At 28.4% G+C, this 15,188-nt stretch overlaps 1 protein-coding gene across 1 annotated transcript in view; it reads right to left on the bottom strand.

Moving 5' to 3' along the window:
- LOC107444740 (espin protein forked) overlaps positions 1-15,188 on the bottom strand; it is a 267,337-nt gene that overhangs the window by 241,299 nt on the left and 10,850 nt on the right. The window contains exon 2 of the mRNA XM_043049623.2: positions 535-643. The gene's annotated coding sequence lies outside the window, so the exon portion shown is untranslated. The remainder of the gene's footprint in view (positions 1-534; positions 644-15,188) is intronic.

The following is a 15,188-nucleotide window of genomic DNA, read 5'->3' as shown; positions in this document are numbered from 1 at the left end:
ATAACCTATTCAAAATTACTTACCGTATAGCTTTTATTGCTTTAAAATGTTTAAGAACATTAGTTATCATTCCCAGAAGTTATAAAATTTATCAAGTGCTATTTTGCCCAATCTAATAGTGCGGCGCTTTTATTTTAGAACTTTCTTTCAAAAAATAAATTATAAAAAATTATTAGAAAAAAAATATGATACTTTCGGCAGATTATTTATCAACAAAGGTTTGTTAAGTCAGAACGAAAATCAAAAATTTCATCTAAAATCAAACATGGCGAATAAAAAAGCCTCTTAAAAGATTTCTCCTCCAATACAAACTTATTCAAAATTTCATTTTCAACTGAAAAAGCTGAAATATTTTTCGATTGACTCAAACCTAAAAAACTCGTTTGATGTTTCAGGATTTTAAACTGGAATTATAGAGTTTTAGTATGTTCTTAAGGCAAATTATACCCAAAGGAAAGTTTTCTAAGCTATACTTATTAACAAAATGTGATGTTTACGAACATAGCTCATGCATAATTGCGAACACTCACTTACCTTATAAGGACTAGTTTCTAGAAAGAGAAGTACGTATTTATTATGCTAATCCATTCTGCTCCAGTTTTTCGAGTAGAAAAATCTTAAGAAAAGAAGATTGACACCGTACCTGAAAAAAGAAAGGGAAATCATCAAATTCTAAACTATTTAAAAACTACACGAGGCTTGCAACATTTTTTGTTCTGTCATTCTCAGCCTCATCACTTCTTATTAAGTGATCGAGAGAAAAATATTTGAGACTTATTAACTATTCTAGGCCATAAATGTCCGTTGAGAGTTTTAACTTTTAAAAAAAAATGATAAATGGTTTTTAAAGATGTGATTGCAATGGGTAAAAGTGTTTTTCTTTCTCGTTTACCATTAGTAGTTTGAGAGAGTAAATAGGTTAAATAAATTATTAGTATTTCCTTTGAAAAAAAAAAGTAATTTAAATAGGAGGTTGCTTTTTTTTGCTCGGTAACGCATTTGTATATTAATTTCACAGAACAATAAATTACTTACATTGTATCGCGTAATTTTGTTTCAAAAATAATTTAGAATAATTTAATATAAATTTATATCTTTTTCAGATACATTAAAAAAAATAATTTTAAAGAAAAATACAAAACGCTTGCCTTTTTTGAAGTTATAATTAAGGTTTTTAAGTTAAAGAAACAACCTATAATTTCCATACAAATTGAATTGCTATTAACTTACGAAATAAGTCTATCTTATTACTGGTATTGCATTAAATTAAATTTTTACTAGTATATATTAAACAAAATTCAATGTCCAGTGTAGTTTAATTATACTCTATAATGATTGATGATGATGTCAAAGTAAGTAAAGTCATGATAATAAATCTAAAGAAAGACATGTTTTTTAATGCTTGAAGTTGAGAATATAATGAAAGGTTTTGATAATTTTAAAATATTTGTAGGCGATGAAAATTTTTTTTATAATCGTCGTTGAACAGCCGACCCAATTTTGAGTTTACGACTACTAATGTTCAACTCCGTAGCGGTTCAATTTTGAATCAATCTAGAAGACAAGGAAACTCCTGGATCAGCACCGCCAGAGGTATGATTTGCGATGGAAACATGGGGGACTTTGTGACTCGATGGATTTAACACGCATCAGTCACCATTTACTACACTGGGAGTCTTCGACCTGCTGAGATCGAACCAACGATCTCTTGGAAATGGACCCAGTGCCCTACCAACCAGGCTATCCCGGCCAAATGAAATATTATATCATTTTTATTAAATGACAATTCTGTATCTTAATAATTTCAAACAAATTTTAGAAAATTTGCATTGTTTAGATCTTTTATATTCGCCATTTACACAAGATCATTGAATTGAACGTTTTCTATGCAAAATTTCTGAGCCAAATTTTAATAAAGTATCCTATTAATACGGCGTGATTTAAATATTATTCAATAACAACAGTTTGACAGCTGTCTGGAAATTTAGAGGAAGAATTCACTTTTTTATAGGTTAGGAAAGTTAAAGCTTGCTAAATATGAGAGCATAGCGAGTAAACCGATAAGAAATAGCCGCAATGAGAATCGGCGAAAAATGTTCGATTGAGTGAAAAAAACCGCAGATGGAATCTGAAAAGACGACAATAAAACGTCCAACAAGATGCCTGATATCACTTTCCCCCAGTTCTCCGTCTTTTTCTTCGCTTAAACTTTTCTTGCCTTCTCCTAAATCGCTGAAATAAACTCTATCGATCCACTTGATTCACTCTTTATACGTTCCAACTCGTGATGGGAGATCTATACACCAAAGTAGAGCTTGTTTACGGGCACTAATTAGATACTTGCAACTCGAAAAGAAGTGGTTATGGACTTAGATCAGAGTTTAATTGGACATCTATAAGCGACGTCATTTGTGCGTGTCGAACCTGATTGGCTTTTGTATCAAAAATACCAAGATTTACCTACGATTACGTCAGTTACAGGTATTTAATTCCGACATTTAATTATTTACATAATTTGACAGTATGTATAATTGAGAACATTTCCTTAAAACTGTGTGTCAAAACTTATGCAGATGACGACGATATAATATACGTTTTGATTTGAGACAAATATGATTGGTTTATGGTTTCTCAAATCCTAGATGGCTTTTTCTCAAAATGGTGTTTTTTATATTTGTAGACAGGGAAATTTTCTGTATTTCCAACTGCTTATTTAATTTAATTTTAAAGATATCTTTATTACTAATACTGTTTTTCTTGTATCCAAGATGATTTAATTAACTAAATAAACACGCAGCATTTCCCTATAAAAATGAAATAAACCTACACATGTTCATTTTAACCACCATTATTTAACATAATTAAAATTACAAGTTATGTAACTAAAAATTACTTAAAATTATTTTTTATAATTATTTTTTTCTTTTATTTAAATTTTTTTACTATACAACCTATTCACTTAAAATTGTAGATTATCATATTTTTTTGTCTAATTATACTTATTCAATTAAAAGTTTTTAGAAAACAAACACAGTAAAATTGGCTTTTGAAAGGGAACGAGAAAAAAAAACGGCTAAATAATATCATTTTACCGTCTTAGAAAGGAAGGGATGTCTCTTACCTTCTAATTGGAAATATATATCTTTTTGAATGAGATGGCATGGTAAGTACATTCTTAGCATTATTTATGAGGCACCAAAAAAAATTTCAATGGAACTCCAATGTTATAATCTTGAACCTTAATATCATAATAATTTAAGCTACATTAACGCTACATTATTTGCTGCAACCAAACTGTAAAAAAATATCCGTTTTTTCCGGAATTTCATCGTATATTTGACGGTTTAAAGCTATTTTAATGACAAAGCGGCTTTTCACTGTTTTTAACCCTAATCCCGATAGGATTTAAACAAATTTAAACCGTCAATTCGAATTCCAGTTCTTGCCAAACAGCTCTGCTGCCCGTATAAAAGTATGGTCAAAACATTTTTCTTTCTAATGCCCACGTGGAGAATTACCTTTCGTTATACAGGCATCTGAAGGGCAGATTTGTTGGGCCAGTCTTTCAGGGGCACCATATTAGGTAAGCCAACGTTGCTCCCAAAGTAAGGACAGATAGTAGAGAGAATGAAGGAACATTCATGCCTTGCCTGGGATTCGATCCCCTGACACCTATATAGGCCGGTCGGCTGGTCAAAACTACCAAAATATGTTGAAATTTACCGTGTTTCCATGGGAACAACAAAAAGATTAATCTCTGTAATATTAACCGATGCGCTTTGGTAAAATTAACAATAAAATATAGCTTTATAATATGTTATAAAATTTAGTAAATTTTGTCAAATTCGGTATTTTCACCATAATACCTTAAAGACGTCACTCTGAGAAAAAAAATATGGTCAAAATTTCCAATATATAGTAGAATTCAGCGTGTTTCTGACTCAGTGGTAATTTCAAAAAGCTCGATCATTTTTACCGAAGTCCTTTTGTAATTATTTTGGTAAATTTAACAATAAAATATAGTTTTTATAAAACTATATTAAAAATGTGATGTAATTTGGTAAATCTAGTAAAATTTGGTAACTTTATCATGATAGCATAAAGCAGGGATGGGCAAACTTTTTTGGTCGAGGGCCAAAAATCAAGAAAAAGAATGTTTGGTGGACCAAGTAAGATCTTCAAAATTTAAGAAAGAAAAAAAANGAAAGGATCCCGTTTTGAGAGTAAAGAAGAGATAATGCGGAACGCGACGACGGAGCTGAACACCATTCCAAAAGAAGACTTCCAGAGAAGTTTCCACCAGTCGAAGGATCAGTGGGCTAAGTGTGTGGAAGCACAAGGGGCCTACTTTGAAGGGGATTAGGGTCCCAACTCCATCAGATATTTGAAATATTTTTTCTGGCCAAAGGTCGGATACTTTTCAGACAGGCCTCGTATATTCTTTTTGAATGAGACTGCGTGGTTAGTACACATTCTTAACATTATTTATACGGAACCAAAAAAGAGTTCAATGGAACTCTAATGTTGCAATCTTGAACCACAATATCAGTAATTTAAGCTACATTAAGGCGCAGATTTGTTGTGACCAAACTGTGTTAAGAAATGTCCGTTTTCTCCGGAATTTCACCGTATGTTTGACTGTTCAAAGCTGTTTTAATGACAAAACGGTTTTTTACTGTTTTTAACCCTAATGCCGATAGGATTTAAACAAATTTAAAATGTTAATTTTGAACTCCAATTCTTGCCAAACAGCTTTGCTGACAGTATAAAAGTATGGTTAAAACAATTTTTTTCCAATGCCCACCTAGAGAATGACCTTTCTTCAGAGAGGCATCTGAAGGGCAGTTTTATAGGACATATTGTCATAATTTCCAGTATATACTAGAATTTAGTGTGTTTCTGACTATGTGGTAGTTAAAAAAAAATCGATCATTTTTACCGAAGTCCTTTTGTAATTATTTTGGTAAATTTAACAATAAAATATTGTTTTATAATATGCGATGTAACTTGGTATATCTAGTAAAATTTAGTAATTTTATCATCTAGCATAAAGCATGGCATGGTAATGTTATCATCTGCAGTTTTCAAAACCGGAATTTCCGGTAAACAGTTACCATGCAAATGGAAAAACTACCAAATGACTGGTTCAAAAACCGTATATTTTGGTTTTATTAACTGGAATTATGGTTTTTTTTTAGTAGAAATGCCATTTACATACAGTACGGAAAATTTATCAGAATATTTTTAATCGTGCAAACTGAGCCATATTACATGACAAGTTTTGCCTCTTGCTTTTGGTTACACGACACCATTGTTCAACTTCTGGAATTAGATTCAATTTAACACTTTATTAAAATTATAAAAATTTTCAAGATCTTATAATTCAAAGAGCCGATATTGTGATACAACGTTAAACCAATTTTTCGAAATGTGTTAAAAGAGTTCTAAAATGCGCTGAAAGCAAGTGCTTACCATCTAATTACAGTTTATTTTATGAGAATTGTTTAACTCGAACATGATAGCTTAGCTTAATACTTAATCACCATATCATGGTTATTTGAACAATGGTTAACCTTAACAAACCGATATTGTGCCAATAAACGAATATTTCGAAAGCAAAATTTCAGAAGTTATTAACTGAAGCCAATAAGTTGAAGAAGTTTAGGTTGATAAGCTTTTAACCTACGAACATTAAAATATAGATTTTGTGTCTCTCAAGCTGACCTTCGTTTATCTGAATTGAACTCTAATGAATGTTCCTAATTTCCGGTTTTCAACGGCCAATGAATACCAACTCACAAAGGGAAGCAACAGATAAATAAATCGTGTATGAAATCACGCAACCGGACACACAAATAAAAAAAAGCCTTTTCCATCTGTGCTCTTCAAATTGAGTTGATTAATTACGCTTTCGTGTCTTTCTCACTTTCACTAACGCTGTCCAGGAAACAGCAAGAGCTGACCATCGTCTGATTTGAATGCTGCCATGACGGTGAGAGGCTTAGAGCATGCCAAATGGCAGGGATTTGTTTATTTTGCAAAAATTTAACAAGTAGAAATCAGTTCGAAATTCATAAAATGTTTTTTTTTAATTTACTTATTTTATCTAAAATTTTGCAATCATCAATGTAATTTTTTGTCATCTACATTTATTAACGTAATTTTATGTCATCAACGCTGAGAAAAAAAGTATAGTCAAAACTACCAGAATACGGTAAAATTGACAGTATCTCTTGCTGTATGGGAACACCAAAAAGTTCAGTAATTTCTTCGGTTATTATTTTGGTTAAATATAGGTTTATAACAAGTCATAGAATTTGGTAAATATGATAAAACTTGGTAATTTTATCCTGATACCTTAGAGTAAGGCATAAAAACCATTAATTCGGTTAAATTTGCTCTTCAGTTTTGCATCTTTTTACTAAATATGTGGTAATAAGGACTATCATTTTGAGAATCAGAATTTCCGATAAACCGTTACCATATGGACAGAAAAATTACCTGATGAATAGTTTAAATACCGTTTATTTTAGTTTTTATTACCAGAATTCTTGGCCATAGATAGCGCCACTGGAAAATAAGAAGAAGCGCACCCCTCTTGCCTTAATGACATACGACAAAAACAGCAAACATGAATTAAATTACGAAAATTCAAGCAAAGGAATTAAAAATCGATTTAGTTCTATCTATTGAGTATTTAAGAAGCCTAAATTCAAGTTGTTCTTATTTTCTAAGTTATGAAATATTTGATTTATTAATGTAAAAAAAAATAGTCAGTTGATGCTTTTAACTATTTTGGATTTTAATTAAATGTATTTGTTTTGTGCATTTTTTATCATTATTTTCCTTTTCTAGAACTTTACACTTAAAAAATTTACTCCTAATGAATTCCTAGATATATCTTTGATTTATTTGTTTTAATTTTCATAAAATATGTTAAGACTTCCTCTGTATTTTTGTACCATTCCCAAACTGCAAACTTCTGTATCATTCCCAAACTATGTAAAACTTTTTTAATTTTTAAAATAGTTTTTAACACACGGAAAAAAATAATTTTAAAATTACCATACGAAGCTAAAATAACATTTAAAAAAAATTATTCAATAAAATTAAAATATTCGGTGTATAGAAACTTTTCCACTTTTCCATTCACTTGGTAACAGTTTATAAGGAATTCTGGTATTCAAAATCTTTGTTCTTATTACCACGCAATTAGTAAATTTGCATAATTAGTAAAAAATACACCAAATTTTACCTCATTTACCAAATTTTACTGCGCATTATAAAACCATATTTATAGTTAATTTTACCAAAATCTTTAATTCGGGGATTCCCATGGTGCCAGAAACACGGTTAATTTTACCATATTTTGGTAGTTTTAACCATAATTTTTATATCAGTGCATGTCGAAACGGTTTCAAATAATGCTTTAATGCCAACCTTATCAATCACAATCTTAAGCATTTTTTCTTCTTCTTTTTTTTTCTTCTTTTTTCGTAAAACGTATTTTGCATTTAATTTATTCTAAAACATAATATTTAAAAAGGAATTAGTTCAACTTGAAGATATCGATTAAAAAAATGTATTCCTTCAATGTAACCCACATACTTATCACAAAATATTCTTTCACCTAAAGATCCTAACCTATGATTTTATTCGATTAGTAATCCGATTTCGTTAATAAATCAAAGATTAGCTTCGTTTGTTGACTCGCTGATAATCTCAAGTGATTTAGATATTGTTTTCTGCCCATTTACAACAACGGAAACAATTTACAACAGAACAGATACGCATCTATTAGTTTACTTCTTTTTTAAAAAAGATTACAATTGAAAGTAACATTTCAAAAAAAAACGTATCATATTAGGGTTAATGTTTAAATCTCTTTTAAATGTTAGCAAATTCCTGAAATAATTATTTCGCCTGCCTAACCAGGCGGATAATCAATATGATACAGGAAGACAACAGTAATCCATGCTCTCAGTCAAATCATCGTTGAATTAAAATATTGGTACCCAGAACCATAAAATGATGCAAATGGTGCAGATCTGTTTAATTGTCGTGTTTCAGTTTGAACTGAACTATAGTATCAAATTCTCAAGTTTAAAAAATATTGTTCTTCTTAACACAAATTTATCTCAATTTGGATTGGAGTTGAAAATGTGAAATTTTTTAAAGCAAATTTAAAAGACATTATAGTTTAACATATTCCGAAATATATAACAGTGTATTGTTTTTTCATAGAAAAGCTTAATTTCCAAACAATAAAAATTTACCCTTAGATCAGGAGTTTAGTTTTTGAAATTTTAAACTGATTTTGTACGTGTCACGTGTAATTTTTTTTCCTTAATGCTCATTACTTTAAGCATGACTTGATGGTACTTGGGGGGGGGGGGTTCAGTTGATTTCTTTTTCGTAGGGATAAAAGGAACAGATGGATCAGAGAGAGAGAGAACTAACATTCATGCTCGAAACGGGATTCGAACCCGATATTTTCCTCGTATATGGCCAACTCCTTGACAGCCATACAAGTCGTTCGACGACGAATTTTTATGTCTATGATTTATATTTTTCAAAAGTTAATTATATTGCTTTAAATGTAAAATTTTAAAGAAAAAAGGCCATGATAGTTGAAAATTAAATTAAAATTTTGCAATATTTTCTCTTATATTGCAATAATAAAATTAGTTATTATTGTAAATTTCTTAAGCATTTAGCATAGCCTTAAGAAATTTAGTAAAGTCAAGTTTTGCTCTATTTTGAACACTGTTAATAACACTGAAAAACTATCTTGTACTTTGAGTTTAAAATCGTTCAAATTTTGTTCATGAAATTTAGATAAAGTTTTAGGAAAATTCCATTAATTACTAGATAGGAATATAATTTAGTTCTTAAAATATAATATCAATTACAGAAATAAATGTTATTACTTTGCATTCATTTTTTTCTTAATTTCTCAAGCTATTAACGTTGTCCAAAAGCTTTCCAACCCTACTTAAATTTCAATAAGGTGTTCAGAATAGATATGAATACATGGAAATAGATATGATGCACCGAGTGTGGTCCAGTCAAATATGAATTTTAGTAAAGTATTCCGACTACAGCCAGTTGAGTGCTCAGAGGTCATGGAGTATAAGGCTCCACAATTTCATGACCAATAATCTGATGGCAGCAATGTGATCAGAATTGCACTTAGCACCTTTACTTCCCAGACAAGCTGGTATCCATCGCTCAGAAGCTGGGTGGGCTAAGCCACCACCGAGAATGGAACCCCACTCTTAAGGTTGTCTTCCTGTAGTTTGAAATTTCACGATGATTACATAAATATTTTCTTGAAATCTGTTAAAATAAGATCGATAAAATAATTATTTTCAGTTGAAATGGGTTTTATAATACATCGTGTAAAACGCTTGTAAAGTTTTAGTGACATAGTGACAAGCCTTCAATTATTCTAAATGTTACATTTTTACATCAATCTGCTGTATAGTAATTTTTCCAGATAGTACTTCAGAAGTTTACAAGGAATTTCCATTAAATAAGCACGCGTGGCACAGAATTTGTTTACCTATTTAAAAATTGAAGTGGTTCTTACCAAAGATGTTCTTTTGAGTAATTTGCAAAGCTGCTCAATCGCCCTAAAAATGTCATGCATTTATCATTATTGGTTTCATTTTCTCAATTTAAAATATTATGATTTAACTCAAAAATGCTAGTTAAGCCTATGCGCATTAGATTTCGTCTTTTTTTTATTTCTTAAGAGAAAAACACTATTTGATTTGCAATTATGGACTTTTTTAATTTAAATAGAATATAGATTTTAGCAATTTTTAGAATAGTTTCTTAGCTGGATAACAAACTATTTATAATATATGCAATACATCAATTTTATAGACAAATATTTATCCACTACATCAATTTTGTTGACAAATTTCAGTGGTTAAGGAAGTTTGAAAAACATAATAGGCTAAAAGTAAAATTTTTGTAATTTTGCGTGTACTGTATGAATAAAATACTACAACATATTATAGCAAATAAGAGAAGTGTTAAGGATATAACATTATAAATAGTGATGAAATCAATAATTATGCGATATAGGGGTAAAAAAAAGACTAAACATTAAAAGACTTCGAATTATTTATCACTTTTAATCTGACGTATTTTGACAAGCGAGTAATATCTTTCACTTTGATTGTGTGGAAGCGGCCTGAATTAGCACTATGTCAACAGTTTGCGTTCTTACAAACAATATAAACCTTTCATCAACGTCTTTTTGAAAAACTTCTAACCGAAAATCTCTTTTCCTTCATTGTTCCAAAGCCGTAATCCAAAGAATTACACCCGATCCCATTTATCTCACAAAATTATCGGATCCATCTCCATTTTGTTCTCTGAATCGATGAACCGAGAAATGAACTATAATCGTGAAAGATTAAAATTAGTAACAGACGCATGAATACCTTTTTATTGTCGTAATGATATAAACATATCAATAAACACAGAGTGTGTAATTGCATAACGTACGTTAAAATTTTCCCAATAAGTCAATCAATTGTTTTGATACATTTTACGACAGCTTACTCATAGTTATAAATAAAATTTACATTTTACTCGTTTTCTTTTTAATTTATTAGATTTTAAAAATAAAAAAGTGAATTCCTTTCTTTCCTCAAATTTACTTATTCTTATTTTAAGTGGGTAGAATTGATTGTTTTGATACATTTTACGATAGCTTACTCATAGTTATATATAAAATTTAAATTTTACTCGTTTATATTTTATAATTTATTAGATTTTATAAATAAGAAAGTTTAATCCCTTCTTTTCTCAAATTTACTTATTCTTATTTTAAGTGGGCAGAAATGATTGTTTTGATACATTTTGCGATAGCTTACTCATAGTTATAAATAAAATTTAAATTTTACACGTTTTCTTTTTAATTTATTAGATTTTAAAAATAAAAAAGTGAATTCCTTTCTTTTCTCAAATTTACTTATTCTTATTTTAAGTGGGCAGAATTGATTGTTTTGATACATTTTACGATAGCTTACTCATAGTTATAAATAAAATTTAAATTTTACTCGTTAACTTTTTAATTTATTACATTTTATAAATGAAAAAGTGAATTCCTTTCTTTTCTCAAATTTACTTATTTTAAGTGGGCAGAATCGATTGTTTTGATACATTTTACAATAGCATACTCATAGCTATAAATAAAATTTAAATTTTACTCGTTCACTTTTTAATTTATTACATTTTATAAATAAAAAAGTGAATTCCTTTCTTTTCTCAAATTTACTTATTCTTATTTTAAGTGGGCAGAATCGATTGTTTTGATACATTTTACGATAAATTACTCACAGCTATAAATAAAATTTAAATTCTACTCGTTCACTTTTTAATTTATTACATTTTATAAATAAAAAAGTGAATTCTTGTATTTTCTCAAATTTACTTATTCTTATTTTAAATGTGCGGAATCGATTGTTTTGATTCATTTCAAGATAGCTTACTCATAGTTATAAATAAAATTTAAATTTTACTCGATTTCTTTTTAATTTATTATATTTAATAAATAAAAAAGTGAATTCTTTTCTTTTCTCAAATTTACTTATTCTTATTTAAAGTGGGCAGAATTGATTGTTTTGATACATTTTACGATAGCTTACTCATATCTATAAATAAAATTTAAATTTTACTCGTTCACTTTTTAATTTATTACATTTTATAAATAAAAAAGTGAATTCTTTTATTTCCTCAAATTTACTTATTATTATTTTAAGTGGGCAGAATCTACTGCTTTGATACATTTTTCGATAAATTACTCACAGCTATAAATAAAATTTATATATTACTCGTTTACTTTTTTATTTATTATATTTTATAAAATAAAAAAGTAAATTCTTTTACTTTCTCAAATTTAAATATTCTTATTTTTAAGTGGGCAGAACTATGAACTATTGAAATACACATTGTTTTGACTTATACCGCAAAATTTTAAGAGATAAATGAAATTTTAAAAATTTATAAGTCAAAAGAAATTCCTGAGAAGAGTAAAAATATTTCTGATCAATTAAAAAGAGATTTCCTGGTGTGTAAGGATATATGACTTCAAATATATTTCGCAAACAGAGCTTGAATATATTGATATCAACTGAAGCTCTTAATTTTACTTTATAAATATTTCAATTCTATAGAGGTAGTTTTAAATCACTCTATCTTAGTCAAAAACATCCAAAACTGCCAATGAAAAAATCCAAAAGTAAACCAGTAAGATTAATATATTCCTAACATTCGCATTTTTAAGATGAAAATATAAGAAATCTTGCTGTACATACATTTATGAGTTAAAACTATTTTAGTGTTTCATAGTTTATTAAAATTCTAAAATTTAGAAAAAAGCTGTCCCGAAGATGCGGGATTATAAAAGGATTTGTAGAAAAATAATTATTTCCTATTTACTTTTATATATTATTTTTTAACAAAATAAGCCATCTCAAAATACTTTTTGGGTAATAAATCTAAGTTGTATTTTATTTACATACAAAAAAAATATATCTATAGTCATTCTGATTTTTAATACTCCTTTGGCTTAAACGTTAGAGAACAACAGACCTTAACCTATCGACTCTTTGTAGCAAACGGGACAACGGTGTCTCTTTTTCGATATTTCTTTCAGACACTCTAATTACAAGCAAGAATATAGTTTGGTACTTTTTTATTATAAAATAGAGTGTAATTGTTACTAAAAACACCTGTTAGATTATCGGAATTATATTTCTACAAAAATAAAAATCTGGAAAAGTAGTTGGATTTTTTTTTTCAATCAATGGATTTATTTTTTTTCAATTCAAAAATTTATCGATAATTGATTTTATAAATTAAAGAACTTTTATTTATGAATAACTGTTTCTCTTAGACATGAATAACTGCAAACAAGGGAAAATTTGAAAAATTATTGTTTGGAAGTGAGCCGTGTTTGGAAGATTTCACCTGTAAACACAGAAAAAGACGCTTGCGTTCCATGCTGTATTTCATAACTATAAACTATTGAAGTTCTAAATATAATATTTTTCACTTATTTCGACCTTAATTATTACAAAAAAAATTAAAGAAGTATGATAAATATTTTTTATCAAAATTCTACGTCAAAAAGTTAATAAGATATCAGTTGATAAAAAAATTGCAGTTATACATTACCACATAAAAATATTTCGTATAACAAAAATATCATTAATTATCAGATGAGAAAATCTGATTTTTGTCATATTAGATAGTCACTCCAAGTTATATTTATTAATATTAACCTCATAAAATGTTGTTTTTTTTCATGAGAAATGAAAAGTACTTTTTTATGTTTTGAGTTGACCTCAAAAGACAATTACTACTTCATGCCTTGATTTGGATTTAGTCCTTATATCAACTAATTATTCGTTTAAATCAGATTCCCAAGCCTTTTCCCAGTGCAAAATGTTATTTACTTACATTAAAATATTATGAAATGAATAGTTTCAGAATTCTCAGTTAAATTTAACATTTCAAGGTGATAACAATTCTGCGCACAGCTGGAACAGGTTAAGTACATACAACGCATGAAAACAAGAACAGGAAGAAAAAAGAATAGTTCGATTAACGGTTCTTTGAAGAAGAACAGCCTTTTCATAAATAAGAAACAAATTCAAGGATGATATTTTGGAATGTATCAGAACACTTAAGTACACAAGGTCATATTAAAATAATGTCTTTGGAACTTAAATTGAATAAGAACAGGAATAAAATTAGATATAATGGCGTTTGATTGATAACGGAATTTTAAATTGTGTCATAATACAGACAGGTATAGAAAAATTACGCAAATAATTAAAAAATAACAATAAAAAGGTGCTATTTTTTCTCTGTCAGTGTTTTAAAGCCAACGTTATTTTTTTAAACATTGGCTGAATTGCTTAAACAGTTTATATATTTTTTATATATTTAAAATATTTGTCTTTTTTAAAACAGGTCAGTTATTTTCATTAAAATTTCATTATTCGAAACATTAATTGATAGAATTATTTTAATAATTTAAGCATCGATTCGGAGTTTAAGAAACTAATATCAACTATATTTATTGAAACTAATATTGGCTAAAACTTTAAGTGACTCAAATTTTTAACCGTTGATCGGACTAAATTTTGGCGGCCATATTTTCCTCACTGTGGCTATACCTTCTATACATTAAATTTCATAAATCTAAAATTTGTATCCCTCAAAAAAGAAAAGGAACGTTACTTTGGATTAGTTTTTAAAGTTTTTGCAACTTTAAATAATGCCTACACTAATTAACTGAGCATTTTTAAGACTGACCCCTTAAGCCAATAAGATTGCATCCTAATGCGTGAAAGTGCGATTATTTTCCCAGAAACTATGTAGCTTTTTTCCCCATTGTTCATTGAATGGTTTTGCAATAATTAAAAATTATGGTAGAGACTGTGACTTCCCAGATATTTACACTATTATCCCAAATATTTACACTATTCTATTGAATTTAGGAAACTTAGTCAGACATTTGGAAATTTAGACAATTATCTAAGATGCCGAATGTGTTTTAGGTAGAACTACACTAATAAAAAAAGTATGGTAAAAACCACCAGAATATGGTAAAATTTACCGAGTTTATGGGTGCACCAAAGCGTAAGGGGAAAAGTGGTAAAAAGTATTTAGGAAAAGTGGTCATTTATACTGAAGGGCTTTGATAACGATTTTGAGAAAATTAACAATAAAATATTGTTTTATAATGTGTGTTAAAATTTGATAAATGTGGTACAATTTGATAATTTTATCACGATACCTTAAAGCATGGCATAAAAATCATTTATTCAGTTACATTTACTTTTCAGTTTCGCATTTTTACTAATTGCGTAGTGATAAAAGCTAAAATTTTGTAAACCAGTATTTCCGGTAAACCGTTAATACATAACAGAAAATTTTTTGAAATGAATCTTTTAAATACAGTATATTTTGATTTTATTAACCAGATTTATGATTTTCATTTTTCAGAAATCTCTTAATAATACAGTACCACAATTTTATTAGAATTTTTTTTCCTTGCATAAATCCATTCTGATGAAAACAACTCAAAGTCAGTTTATCGTCTAGACTTAAGATGCAAACTTAAACAAAAAACATCATTGTTTGTTTATTTAAAATAG

This window comes from Parasteatoda tepidariorum, chromosome 4 (assembly GCF_043381705.1).
Source record: "Parasteatoda tepidariorum isolate YZ-2023 chromosome 4, CAS_Ptep_4.0, whole genome shotgun sequence".
NCBI lineage: Eukaryota > Metazoa > Arthropoda > Arachnida > Araneae > Theridiidae > Parasteatoda > Parasteatoda tepidariorum.
The sequence above is the reverse complement of the archived record's forward strand: the minus strand, read 5'-3'. Positions and strand labels throughout refer to the sequence as shown.